The sequence below is a fragment of the Ruditapes philippinarum genome, unplaced genomic scaffold (genome assembly GCF_026571515.1).
Source record: "Ruditapes philippinarum isolate M1 unplaced genomic scaffold, ASM2657151v2 ctg1064_1_1_1_1, whole genome shotgun sequence".
Lineage (NCBI taxonomy): Eukaryota > Metazoa > Mollusca > Bivalvia > Venerida > Veneridae > Ruditapes > Ruditapes philippinarum.
This window is the reverse complement of record NW_026854044.1, coordinates 284,515-298,621: the sequence shown is the minus strand read 5'-3', so window position 1 is coordinate 298,621 and position 14,107 is coordinate 284,515. Positions and strand designations below refer to the sequence as shown.

The following is a 14,107-nucleotide window of genomic DNA, read 5'->3' as shown; positions in this document are numbered from 1 at the left end:
TTTTTGCTATACACAAATAAAGAAAATCAATGTCCCCCGGGGCGTGGCCAATTTTGACCCCAGGGCTTTTTATTTGAACAAACTTTGTAGACACTCACTAGAAGATGCTTCGTGCTTAATATCTAAACTCTAGCTATTTGAGTTTTTTCAAAGGAATTTTTTAAGTTTTTGTGATACACATATAAGGAAAATCAATGACCGCCGGGGCGGGGCCAATTTTGACCCCAGGGCTTTTATTTGAACAAACTTGGTAGACACTCACTAGAAGATGTTTCATGCTTAGTATCTAAACTCTAGCTATTTTTTTTTTTTTTTTGTTTTTTTTTTAAGTTTTTGCTATACACATATAAGGAAAGTCAATGACCCCCGGGGCGGGGCCAATTTTGACCCAAGGGCTTTTATTTGAACAAACCTGGTAGACATCCATTAGAACATGTTTCATGCTAAATATTTTAGCTCTAGCTCTTTGGGTTCTTTAAAAGAAGATTTTTTAAATTTTTACTATATGCATATAGGAACAACCAATGACCCCCTGGGGCGGGGCTAATTTTGACCCCAGGGCTTTTATTTGAACAAACTTGGTAGACACCCATTAGAAGATGTTTCATGCTAAATATCTTAGCTCTAGCTCTTTGGGTTCTTTAAAAGAAGATTTTTTAAGTTTTTACAATATGCATATAGGGAAACCAATGACCCCCTGTGGCGGGGCCGGAAATCGGAAGTATCAAACTAATATAATATTATACAGTTCATAACTCCTGAAGTTGGAAATGTCATATTGATTATCATGAACATGTGCAAATTAAAAGCCAATTTGGCATAAAAATACTTCTTGCATATTGGCAAGCTTAACTTTAAAGGCCCACTATGCCACAGAAATGCTATCACTTTTTTTCTTGTTATCAATTAAAAAATTTTATTTACAGTTCATGAAAAATACTCGTTGACCGTATGCATGAACCCTTTGCTACTCCCGCCATGCCGGTAACTGGTAAAGATTTAATTATAGTGAATAAGTATTTTGTATAGAAGTCAAAATACTTTGTTTACATTTTGCCTCCCTCATGACGCATTACTGCACATTCGGTCTATCGCTATGTTAAATACTGAGTCTCCGAATCCATAACTAATTTTATGTCAATCGCCCTGAATCCATTACTAAAACATTATCAAATTTCATTTTCTAAAGAATTAAGAAAAATAAATGAAAATTATGAACGTCTGCGACATAATGTGCCTTAAATATAAAATTATTTAGGAATACTGTTAGTCAGCCGGGCAGTTTGGAAGTTTCATACTGAACATACTGGAATAAATAGAATCTTTAAAATTATATTCATTTCCAAGGTTTCTCATGGTAAAGCTTTTGCAAAGAAAAAAAAAAATTCATAATTTCATTATAGAATCTAATCATATTAGGGTGTCTATCAGTCTTAAATTAAACTTTAACTACTTCGCCTATGACATATTGGTCAAGTGACTTTAACATGACTGTTAAGCAGGCGACAGGATGCAGGCACCTGTTTATCATATTTTATCACATTTAGAGTAACTATACATTTAGCTTGATTTGTAGCAACAATACATACAAAGCTAGTCATTCAAAACAAAGAAAATTGAACATGAAATGTCGAACGACACATATGCCCCCCTTTCTAGCCCTTGACTCACATTAATGGTAATTTTGTAAGAGATACTTGCCATAATTTTTTTGTTTGTTTGTTTTGAGTTTTACGTCACATCAACACGTTATAGGTCATAATGCGACATTCCAGCTTTACTGGTGGAGGAAGACCTCAGGTGCCCTTCTGTGCATTATTTCAGGCACGAACGGGCACCTCAGTAGAACCACAGACGTTCCGTAAGCTAGCTGGATAGCTTCCTAACATGAAAGAATCCAAAGTCCCTGTCGGGATTGGAACCCACAGCGGTGAGGGGCAAGTGGTTTGAAGTCAACGACCTTAACCACTCGGCCACGGATTTGCCATAAATGGGTACATGGATATGTTCAATTATGGAAAAATGAAAAATAATGAAGACCTTGTGATAAATAGTTTAAAAAAAAAATGAGACATTTCAGGTCCCTGTAACCTATACCTTTGAACTAGTGACCCAAAATCTATAGGGGTCATCAAATTGTTATGACCAATCGATATAACAAAATATGAAGACTGTGATAAATAGTAACCAAGATAATAAGCAGAAATCATATTACAATTCAAGGCCCCTGTAACCTTGACCTTTGACCTAGTGACCCTAAAATCAATAGGGGTCATCTGCTAGTTATGACCAATCAATATGTGAAATATGAAGACTTTGTGATAAATAGTAACCCAAGATAACAAGCGGAAATCATATTACCATTCAAGACCCCTGTGACCTTGACATTTGACCTTGTGACCCCAAAATCCATAGGGGTCATCTACTAGTTATGACCAATCACTATGTGAAATATAAAGACTTTGTGATAAATAGTTTTCAAGATAATCAGCGGAAACCATGTGGTCTCCGACGGCCAGCAGACAGACCGACATAAGCAAAACAATATACCCCCTCTTCTTTGAAGGGGGGCATAAAGATATCGTCAGAATATTGCATCATGGCAGCCATTTTTCCACAACTAGAACTCCGCGAGTCGGATGTGTCGCCTTGTGAACAATATAGTTTAAGAGAAATGGCCAGGACAAAAATGAAATTTGAAAATCAACAAAGGGCAATAACTAAAAAAATAAGAAATGCAGAACAGCAGTTTCTGTGCACTGCACTTCTTATCAATAAGATCTATCATCCTATTAAGTTTCAAGTCTAAAGCTTTTATAATTTATGAGAAATGGCCTGGACAAAAATAAAGTATGAAAATTAACAAAGGGCAATAACTCAAAAAATAAGAAATGCAGAGTATCAGTTCTTGGGCACTGCACTTCTTATCAATAAGATCTATCATCCTATTAAGTTTCAAGTCTAAAGCTTTTATAATTTATGAGAAATGGCCTGGACAAAAATAAAGTATGAAAATTAACAAAGGGCAATAACTCAAAAAATAAGAAATGCAGAGTACCAGTTCTTGGGCACTGCACTTTTTCTTAATGAGATCTATCATCCTATGAAGTTTCAGGTCATTAGGAGAAATGGTCTGGACAAAAATAAAGTATGAAAATTAACAAAGGGCAATAACTCAAAAAATAAGAAATGCCGAGTACCAGTTCTTGTGCACTGCACTTTTTCTTAATGAGATCTATCATCCTATGAAGTTTCAGGTCCATAGCTTTTATACTTTAGGAGAAATGGCCTGAACAAAAATAAAGTATGAAAATAAACAAAGGGCAATAACTCAAAAAATAAGAAGTGCAGAGTACCGGTTCTTGTGCACTGCACTTCGGGTCATTATAAGAAGCATGCATACCAAGTTTGAAGTCAATCCGACTTATAATGACTGACTTATGCTCCGGACAAGCTTTAGGGGACACCGACAACGACAACGCCGACAAAAGTAACCCCTATATGTCGCCTTTTTCAAGGCGACACAAAAACCATGTGCTTCGGATGGCTTCAATACATGTATAAGCATTACAAAACTTTGAATATGACCTGAACATAAACAAGATATTCACAAACAATGTAAAACATGCATTCAAAGTTTATAAGTTTTTGAACTAAACTTGATGATTGAAATAAACTCAAAACAAAATTTTAAGAACATATAGAAGCTGTGCAGATTGATTACAAAGAGTTGTAAATACAATCAAAGCAATTACCTTCCTCGGATGAGCAGTAGCTAAGCAGGATCTACCAGATAAATCAGTCTTCTATAGATCGTCCACATGGCATCACTGAGCTTGCATTTGCACTAACCTCACTAGTTCCAGTATGCTCAGAACTACTGCTTCCGGAGCACTCGTCAGCCTCTGTTAACCTCCGGAACCTATACCTTACGGTACTACACTCCTCCCCGTCCAATTCTTTAGGAGGGGTCTGTAGCTCACGAAAGTTAACCCATCACTGACGCCTCTCTAGTCCAAGGACAGACTAGAGCTTCCCAGAATCAAACCAGTACTGGTACTCGCCCATGCGCCAGAGGGCTGGACAACAGGACCTACATGACTGGATCCTTCCAGCCAGGACGCCACTCCAAGTACTCAATCAGAGGCAAGAGCCTTCCGATCAAGATACAGGCGCTCTGCATTAGCAGTGGCTTGCTGGAAACTTTCCACCAATGACAATGTGTCATATGGGCGACACAGGCAGCTGCTGTTCCGATCAAAGCTGGAGTCGAACGTTTGTACCCTGTGGTGCAAAATACGGCGCATCTGTCCCCAGTAACATTCTGCTGGGCTGAATGTCACAGACAGCAGCAATCTTGTCAGGATTCAATGGCTTAAACAGTCTTACCATGGAGGTTAACCCAAAAACTGCTCAATCCAACGATCCATGACTGCCTTGGTACCAGAGTAGCAGTGGAGATGTAACAACTGCTCCCTCTGAACCTTTGGATGGCTAGCTAGTTGGTACATTAGGGACAAAATGGTCTCATCCCCAACTTCCCAACATGCTGCGCATATGCAACACCAAGATATGCTCAGGTTTGAGCAGGTTCAGGACCCTATCCAGGCCTAAAATCTGGTTGGACCAGGTATCAGGCGCGTTAGTGTGATCCACTCCAACCTCGTCGAGGCCGGCAACATTTGGATTTTCCAAAATCTTGGCCAAGCGCTCTAACCTCTTATCTGTGACATCCGTTTTGGGATGAATGCCACAGATAACAACAACCCTTTCATCTACCCATCATTGGATCAGTGAATCCGATAGTTATCAGGGTCACATCAAATGGTTGCTGCTCCCGTGACTTTGACCTTGAATTCCTCACTCAGAGTCTTCGCGGCCGCCAATGATGGAACCTACAAAGCTAATTCTCTGCCTGTCCTATCCAAATGACAATGGCTGTCAAATGCTTTCGAAAGACTCAGAGTGAGTTCCTTCTTTTAAGGAGACAGTAACTGTTCTAACATGGATTTAAAACTGTCTTCCTGATGTATTTCCAGCATCGAAACCAAGGCTAGAAGACAACGCCACTGCAACAATACTGTCACAGCATTTCCATGTTTCTTTGAAGTGAGGTCTTTGGGCATGGGCACCCTAAGAGCCTTACAGAACTCATGCGCTACCTTCTGGAGATTGTTGGTGCAGGTTTCATGGAAAACCGGCACACCAACACTCTCCAAATAGGCTATGAGATTCAACAAAGTGCTGTTGAACCCCAGTAGTCACCTGACCACTAGTTTCAGTGCTCCTATCCTCCTATTGGTAACACTTTCGCCACTGACACAAAACCAAGATGCCAAGGAGGTGGGCCTCCACTAAGCATGCTTCTGGGTGAAGTCCCCACTACACCCCAGCACCGAGATGTCCTTAAAGCACTGGAGGGCACCACCTTGGAGTGCTTCTCCTTCAGGACGGAGCTATGGTCCCCAGTGGTCGGTGCCAGTCTTCTTCAGTCAAGGCGCTCACCCACAGAATAGTGTGAGATCTGAGTGCTTTGGCCACTCAGATTTCTCCTACCCTTAGAGTTCCTGTTCTGACCTTTGGCTTGGTCAGAACTGGTGGAGGCCTTTCCCGAGACACTCGACCACATTCAGCTTGTGGCTTTCTGAAGGCCCTGAAGTCACCACAATGGCGTATGACCTCGGAGCCGCAGACTGTGTTATGGTCCTCAGCCTATGACTTCCTTGGGGAACTGACCCTGACAGTTGCTTTGACAGGGGGTACTGGCTTGAGAGGTGAACGGCAAGACTTGCCAGCAACTTCCTCTCATCCCCAGACTTCACTTCCACCTCAAATTCGTCCAAAAGGGCAACGGACTCAGATGACGTGTGGGATTTGGCTCCACAGTCGGAGCGAATCACCTTGATTGAAGGGTCCAATTAGCCAGGAGAATGTCCTTGGAGGTCCCTGTTGGCTCTCCATTGGCTCTCACTGCAGCTTTTTGGCAGTTGGCAATTCATGGACATGTTGGCTGATCCATAAATTGCTATAGAACTGGAGCTTATCCAATTCCCTCGCCAGATCTCTAAATCATAATTACACTTCATTCAATTTGAAGCGGTATTCATGGACTGGCGAGCTGTTTCATGGGCTTTCAAAGCAAGTGCTTCTTGCCTTAAACACCAGGTAAAACAAGCCTCTTGTCATCAGTATGTTTATCAGTTTGATATAACACACCGGCAATCAAGAGCATCGAACCCTTAGTTAACCAGTAATACTTGGTGCCTGGACTTGACTGGAACAAAGCTGAAGGGTCAGCCTTTGTTCCATCACATAACCAATCCAGAACAAGCTTCAACTCATAATCAAGGCTTTCCACAGAAAAACCCCAACTTTGCAGGGCTTCACTGTCCCTTGACCTGTCCACTGGATTAGTAACCGTAGGAGATCTTTCTCCTCATCTCCCATCTGATCAGAATGCTTTGCATTGGTAGCAAGCTTTGATCTCCTGGTGGATACTATATTAATGCTAGCAACTTCATCCCCTCTAGACATGCCATGCATGTCCCATCAAACATACTCCAAAGCCTTTGCCAGCATTAATGCATCCCTGGGATCAGGAATGGCCCTGATGTCCCAGGTTTGGTCTTTCTCGCAACCACTTTCAACACAGATTTTATCTCTACTGAAGATTTGGCCTTCAGAGAGACCCTGTTGACCATGTTCACCGACCTCAATGGTAAGGACCGTTTCTGTTTCTGATAGGTTATTTTAAAAATCCCTTTCCCTGTAGATGGCAGAGACACCGGCACCCTACTGGTCACCTGAACCAGCATTCAAAACTGGGCAATGACCCCCCTGGTTTTATGACCAATGGTACCGCCTCATCTACTTCTGTAAAAAACCTACAAAAATTTTCATGGGCCTTTTTACAATAGACACACCAACCACAAGGCAACTGATCCACCCGTGCCCCAGCAATCAAGCCTCGACATGTCCCACTTTGCAGAGGTATTCTTGACATTGTGTGAGCATTTGAGTGCTCATGGCCTGCATTGTGTTTCAAAACCATGTTAAATTGAGAAAGCTCTTCCAGCCATCTCGCCAGTTGCCCTTATGTGACTTCTTGAAGTTCATTAACCATCTCAGACTGGAATGGTCAGTCCTAACCATTATGGTCTGCCTAACAAGTGATGTCAGAACTGTCTTGTGAACCGAACCACTGCTAGCAGCTTTTTCATGGCCACGCAGTACCTGTGTTGCTCCTAAGTGAAAGCATAGCTACCATACGCGACAACCTTCTCTTGGCCATCTTGCACCTGCAAGAGCTCTGCTCCAATCGATCCATTGGAAGCATCCGTATCAAAGATAAAGCTGTCAGTTTGGTTAGGCAATGCCAACACTGGAGGTTGCGTCAACAAGCTCTTCAAAGTTCTGAATGACTGCTTGTTCTTCGCCCCAGACAAAATTGGCTTTGCCTGTGGCGGGGTACAATGTGGCAGCTATCCTACAGAAGTCCTTTACAAACCCTCTATGATAGTTTACCAACCCCATAAACCTCTCTACCTGCTTGGCACTGTTAGGAACAGGCCAATCAGTCACAACAGCTATGTCATGTTTGGTCATAGCAATGTTTTCTTTACTCACCTTTCCGCCCAGAAACTCTACTTCTTGTTGGAAGAAGATACATTCCTTTGGCTTCAGCCTCCGAAATCTCGAAAGGGCCTCACGCAAGTTTGAGAGATGGTCCTCAAAATTGCATCCTAGCATGATGATATCGTCTAGAAATGCCAGGACAGTCTTCCATATCAAGCCTCTGAGAACTAAGTTCATCACTCTGGCAAATGTGGTGTTGGCGCCACACAAACCAAAGCCCATGTAAACATGCTCGAAAAGACCGTACCTTGTAATAAAGGCAGTCTTTTTCCTGTCTTCTTCTTGGATTTTTAACTGGAAGTATGCAGAATTGGCATCCAATTTTGAAAACAAAACACTGCCAGCAACTGTGTCCATGCAATCATCGACTAAAGGCAGAGGATACACGTCTTTGACTGTAACCTCATTCAATTTCCTATAGTCTATGCAATAGCGCACAGAGCCGTCACGTTTACGGATCAAAACTGGAGCGGATGCCCAATCTGATATAGAGTCTTGTATGACTCCTGCCTCCAGCATTTTCTGAAGATGGGCCTCTTCTTCCCCTGCAAAGCATGCCGGCGTACGCCGCATACGTTGCTTTACAGGCCTTGCATCCCCAGTATCAATGACATGTTCTACGTCAGTGAAGTTACCAAGATCAAACTCACTCTTGGCAAAAACATCTTGAAATTCAATAAGCAATTGCACCAACTGAGTTCATTGATTTTCATCAAGGCTGCCACAAGACATGTCATAGACCTCCCGCAAGTGTGGTGGTATTGGACACATCGCACCTGATGTTTCGTTTGTTTGTTTTGCTTGTTTGCTTCATTTTACGCCTTTTCCCAACAGTATTTCAGTCATAAAGGCGGGTAGCAAAACATCTTCTGGGGATCGAACCCACGCCAGAGGTAACTGATTCAGTGTTGTTATATATTTTTCTGGTCTTTCGGGATCATTGATGCCAGCACTATTAAGTACTGAATTGAGTACCGCTCAAGCCGGTGCTAAGGGGGCGTGAGGGATGTTGCACATATTTATTATCCCTCATGTACAGACTCAATCAAACAGAGTCTGCAATTCTTATGTAATTTTGTTGTGATTCATGCTTCCTAGGGATCACTTGGTTTCCAGATTTTTATACTTCACAACCGCAGGTGTCAAGTGCTGTGTGGCAGCTGTAAAAAGTTGCCCCCGTACTTCACTTCAGTGTCGTAATATTTTTCTGGTCCTTCCGGATCATTGATGCCAGCACTATTAAGTGTTGAGAATTGATTATCAATCAAGATGGTGCTAGGGGGCATTAGGAATGTTGCACTTATTCATTATCCCTCTTGTACAGACTCAATCAAACCGAGTCTGCAATTCTTATGTAATTTTGTTGTGATTCATGCTTCCGAGGGATTACTTTGTTTCCAGATTTTTTCAATGAAGAAACAAAGCAAAATGAGGACCATAGGGTTCTCACTAGGAATTTCAAAATAGGAGTCCTGATACTCCCAAACCAGAAAAGGGAATACCAAATCGCGTTGAATATGTTAAGCAGCCTTTCCTGCATTTTTATAGTTGATGAATATGATGAATAAGCAGAGTAAGGGGGTGTCACTGGCTGACAAAGCTTATTTAGAAAAATGGTAATATACATGTTCCAAATGGGAAACACTGCATGTTTTGTGATTGAAAATATTTTTAATATAATTTCTAAAACCCTGTATCATAAGACTACTCAGGGCCTTTTCACTAGTTTTGGGGAAGGCGCCCAAGCCCTTTTTGTGGGGAAAAAATGTGCGGTTTTAATACTTTTGGGGAAAAAAATCACATTTTCCACTGGCAGTTTAACCGTTATTACTATGAATAAAGACTTATTTAAATCATACATTAGGGGGAAATATCATAATATATTTGCATATTTTCCCCCAAACACACTTATTTTAGGAGCTTTCTGTCCAACATAAGTTACAGGGATTTTTTTACAGATCAATTTATTGCCACTTTTTATTTGCCTAAGAATACATTAACTCATATTTCCTAATTATAGAAAATTTACGTATGACATGTGAGGGTTCTTGATTTGAGGTATCCCTCTAGTGGGTAATTGAATACAGTGTAACTTCTGAAAACCGAACACCCATGGGACTTGTCAAAAAGTTCGGATTTCAGAGGTTTCCGGAATTCAGAGGTTTCGGATAATGTGGACAAGACTAAGCCACTAAATGTCATTAAATGTCAAGGAAAATGTGGCCATTACTGTAATATCATATAAAATAGTCTTTTAATCAAAATAAAGATGTGAAGGAAAAGAAAACATTTATATTTAACACTTTATTTAATACTGCAAATGCCTTTGAATTTCTATCAGTTTGTAGAAATGTTGTTAATTGCATAAACTTACATATTGTCCGATGCTAGTTAATTAATTAGTACATCAAATGCAATAAAATCCCTAAAGACGTTTGATGCATACATTGTCCCAACTAATTGTCATTTAATCCGCTAATAAACACTTCAAATTAACTGACCGCCGTAAATTAATCATTTCAAACATACCATTTCACAGTTTGTGATTTTAACGTGTGTCAAATTACACGATCACCGCTAATTGGTAAACAATCGATAGGGAGATTAAATCTTCCTGCAGGGTAAACATTTTCGATTTACAATGTATTTCACACCTTAGGATATTTCCGGATTTTGGAGGTAAAATTGCATTGATTTGACTCCAATTTAATGAAAATATCGTCCGGAATTCAGAATTTAGAAGTTCCGGAATTCAGAAGTATTATGTTTATAGAAAATAGAAGGGAAAAAATCGGGACCGAAAAAAATGTTCGGTTTTTAGAAGTTTCCGGATTTCAGACGTTCCGGAATTCGGAAGTTACACTGTAATTAGCTTTCATTGGACAAAAACAATGATCTATTTTTAAACAAGAAAGTTTGTTAACAAGTTTTTTTCTTTGATGTAACATTTCTCTGAAAGGGAAAATCTTTGCAAGAAGGGGAATTTTAGACTGTTTTTTGGGGAAAAAAGGTAGTAAGTTGGCTTGGGGAAGTAGCCGAATACCGGCTACAGTACATAAGGGTAAAAAGGCCCTGCTACTGTACACTGTTTTCTTCCTGATTAACTCAAACCCCCCTCCTCCCTTAAAAATTTATTCATTTTACAACACATACTGGCAAATTTCTCAATCTAGACTAATGTTTGTTTGTTTGTCTGTTTCATTTTATGCCTTTTCCCAACAGTATATAGGGGGGTATTTTCCTAACCATCGTTCCTGGAGAGTTACACCAGTACAAGACTACCTTACTCCGTGCTAAACTACTAAAGCATCTCCCCGGGATCGACCAACGCCAGAGAGGTAACTGGATTAGAAGTCATCGACTCTAACCCATCGACCACGGAGACTAATGTTATCAATACTAAAAGTAATTTTAATTAATAAACTCCTTTTTAAGTGCTATTGGACACATTTGAACAAAACAAACTTTTCCTTTTGGTTACTTTATTTTTTTTCATCGTAAAAATCGGCATCGCAAAAATATGTGACAATTGAGAATTTGTTTATTTACTGCAGAAATACTCGCAATTCTAGCTGTTGTTGATTTTGATCATATCAAGTTAAATATTTTATGAGTATTTTTGATTTGTTATTCATCTGCAATTTTATCAGGCATTGTAAACCAATTTTTTTTAATTTGTAATTTACGGCAAAATTTTCCAATGCTGATGCATCTTTTTGAAGACAAAGTTTACTGCTGTTTATTTGACTTGTCAAAATTTGGTCACATGGGGTCAATATCTTTCAAGTAATTTTGTTTTTAATACATTGTATCAAATAGGTCATTATTAGATATTTTTAGTTTTTTGAAATTTTATTGGACATGTGAAAAAAAAAACTCTAGGGTCGGTGACTTTTACTAGGTAGGGTTGGTTCCCTGAAATACAGGGTTTTTCTTTTTTTAGGCCTTCGGGCTGTCATTGATAGAAATTTTTGTATCGATATATCAAAATTTCTATCAAAATAAATATCAACGATACATCAATATATTGGAACAAATTTAGATATGCAAACACATTGGAATAAATTATTCAAACTGTCTTTTTTTGGTTTAAAAAAAAAATATACAATAAAACCAGATGAAACTGATCGAGTTCTCTTGTTATTTATAATCCCGAAAAAATTTTACGACTAAGAATTATTTTTAACTCATGGGAACTGAACTCACCACAGACAAAGACCCATGTTTCTGATGTTTCTGTCATTATGTGCAGCAAAGACCGTTGTCGCCGCCTTCACCACCTTCACCATCTCTGTCCAATCTCGTGCAGTGGGTTTTATATCAACCTCGTCGTCTGTCTCGTCTTCCAAGCTAGTATGGTCTAGCCTGTCACTACGATCAGTCGAGACTTATTTTGTATAAAATCTATCTGACAAAGCATCTCAGGGGAGAACTTGTGTCGACAGATTGTTTGTAAGAATTGTGGTGGTTTCGTCGAACTACAGGTTTGGCGAACTTAATTTATCAAAAGAGGTGCGAAAGTGGTTTCCTAGATCTTATGTTATATAGTAATTAAAGGCAAAGAATACATGGTTCATATATATATTAAGTGTTTTTATCATCAATATTTTGTTATAATTAAATTTTGACCCAAATGTCATTAATGAATATTATATATTGTACAAGTATGTCTATATTTTCTACTTATTTTGATAATGATTTGTTTGTTATCTTTAAGTTTTATATGAGTGATGAATAAAGAATAAATGCAGATTGTTGTTGTTTATTACGTAAAATCATAGTGTATTATTTAATCATAACTGCAAATCGGCTCTTACTCGGCAGTAATTAGTAAGGGTGTAACGGTTTACCGGTATACCGATATGTTGCAATATGAAAAAATTAATTTCGTACCGCGGTACGATTTTTGGAAAACCGGTATTTTATAAAAATCATATTTTTCAATTATTTGCCTTCTAATTTTGTACAAATTTCACATAAAATCTTTAATTGGCTAATTTTGTTGGCGCCAACGTAAGATAAAAGTATCCGACAACTAGTACACTTAAAAGTCAATAAGCGGCCGCATAATTTACATAAGCGGCCCAGATGTGAAAGGTCACACGCGACTAGTTTTGTTTTTCAAATTGTGAGACACTTTACTTTCTATTTATTCCTTACATTTTTATTAAGTGTCTACTAAAATATATACATATAATAATAATATATAAATGTTACTCCATCTTTACATCAAAACATATACACGACAATACGTATTGCAATATATTGCAATACGTTTCAGCAAAATGGCAATATATTGCAATACGGTTTTTGCTGTATTGTTACACCCCTAGTAATTAGTGTAGCCGCTTTTTCATGAAGAAACCAGTGCTGATAGTGAAAATTGTGATTGGCATATTTTAATTAGCCTGGTCAGGTGTTTCTAAAAAGGCTGATAACACTGTAGCAATGTGAGGATACATTCAAATTTATTACATAGATAATGCACATGAAGCTCAGCTCGCAGAGACAAATGAAAACACAGTAACTTTTTGATATCCTTTTAACTCTAAGAAAAATGTCAATTATTATTTGCTGACTGTTTATATTTTCTAGAAAAAGTAAGCAAATCATTATTTTGTTTCATATGACAGGAATGAATTGCATTAACAATCCTAGGTATTGTTGAAAACTCATTGTTTTACATGCCAGATTAAGTAATTGGACCCCATCATTGTTTGTACGTGACTGCTGGGGAAAAATAATGTTATGCTTAATTAAAGAGGTGACACTCTATATTTTTTATCTGATATCGAGTTGTAAGAGCCGATTTGCAGTTATATGGGTAAGAGTTCGATAAGACTCCCTACAGTTGTCTTAATACGAACTCTTACCCATACATAAATACTATGCATGTGTCAATTGTTTATATAGTGATAAATAAAAAATTTAAAAAAAGATGTGTTGGTTATTAAGTACAAAATAATGGTACAATTTTTTCTTATATTGGATTTTTTGGATTAATGTTTTTATATGCTTTTTGTCTTTCTTGTTTTTGTGTATATATATAGATTATAAAATACTTAGTTAATTCTTTCTCTTACATGTTTTACTTTCTCTGTGTATATGTCGACTTTATTCTGATTAAAAACATTGTTTCTTCTTTTTCAGCTTTTACTATTTGTGAATATATATATAGTTTGACATAGATAATAAAAGTAATAATATTTTTTTATTTTACAGGCTTCACTTATTTGTGAAATGTAATTTGTGTAAATTTTAAATCATTATTCGTTTTTTTAGGTTTTACTTACATGTATAGTTGTGTATATATTTCTATGATGTTAATTGTTCTTTTGTATTGTGTAATGCTTTTATGTAAATATTACTATTAAACTAAAGAAAAGAAAAAATAATAGGCTTAAATTTTCAATATCTTGTTTTTAATTGCATGAAAATATGTGATAAACCACATATTTAGACACACAGTAAT

At 38.1% G+C, this 14,107-nt stretch overlaps 1 protein-coding gene across 3 annotated transcripts in view; it reads right to left on the bottom strand.

Moving 5' to 3' along the window:
* Positions 1-14,107, bottom strand: part of LOC132738775 (carnosine synthase 1-like) — a 44,344-nt gene that overhangs the window by 23,343 nt on the left and 6,894 nt on the right. Inside the window, exons 1-2 of one of the 3 annotated variants that reach the window (XM_060726370.1) lie at positions 11,842-12,455; positions 3,756-4,284 (exon numbers count right to left, since the gene is read on the bottom strand). The exons of 1 other annotated variant lie outside the window; for it this stretch is intronic. The gene's annotated coding sequence lies outside the window, so the exon portion shown is untranslated. Of the gene's footprint in view, positions 1-3,755; positions 8,069-11,841; positions 12,456-14,107 lie in introns of those variants that run through there. One more of the 3 variants, XM_060726369.1, reaches the window with a different exon arrangement.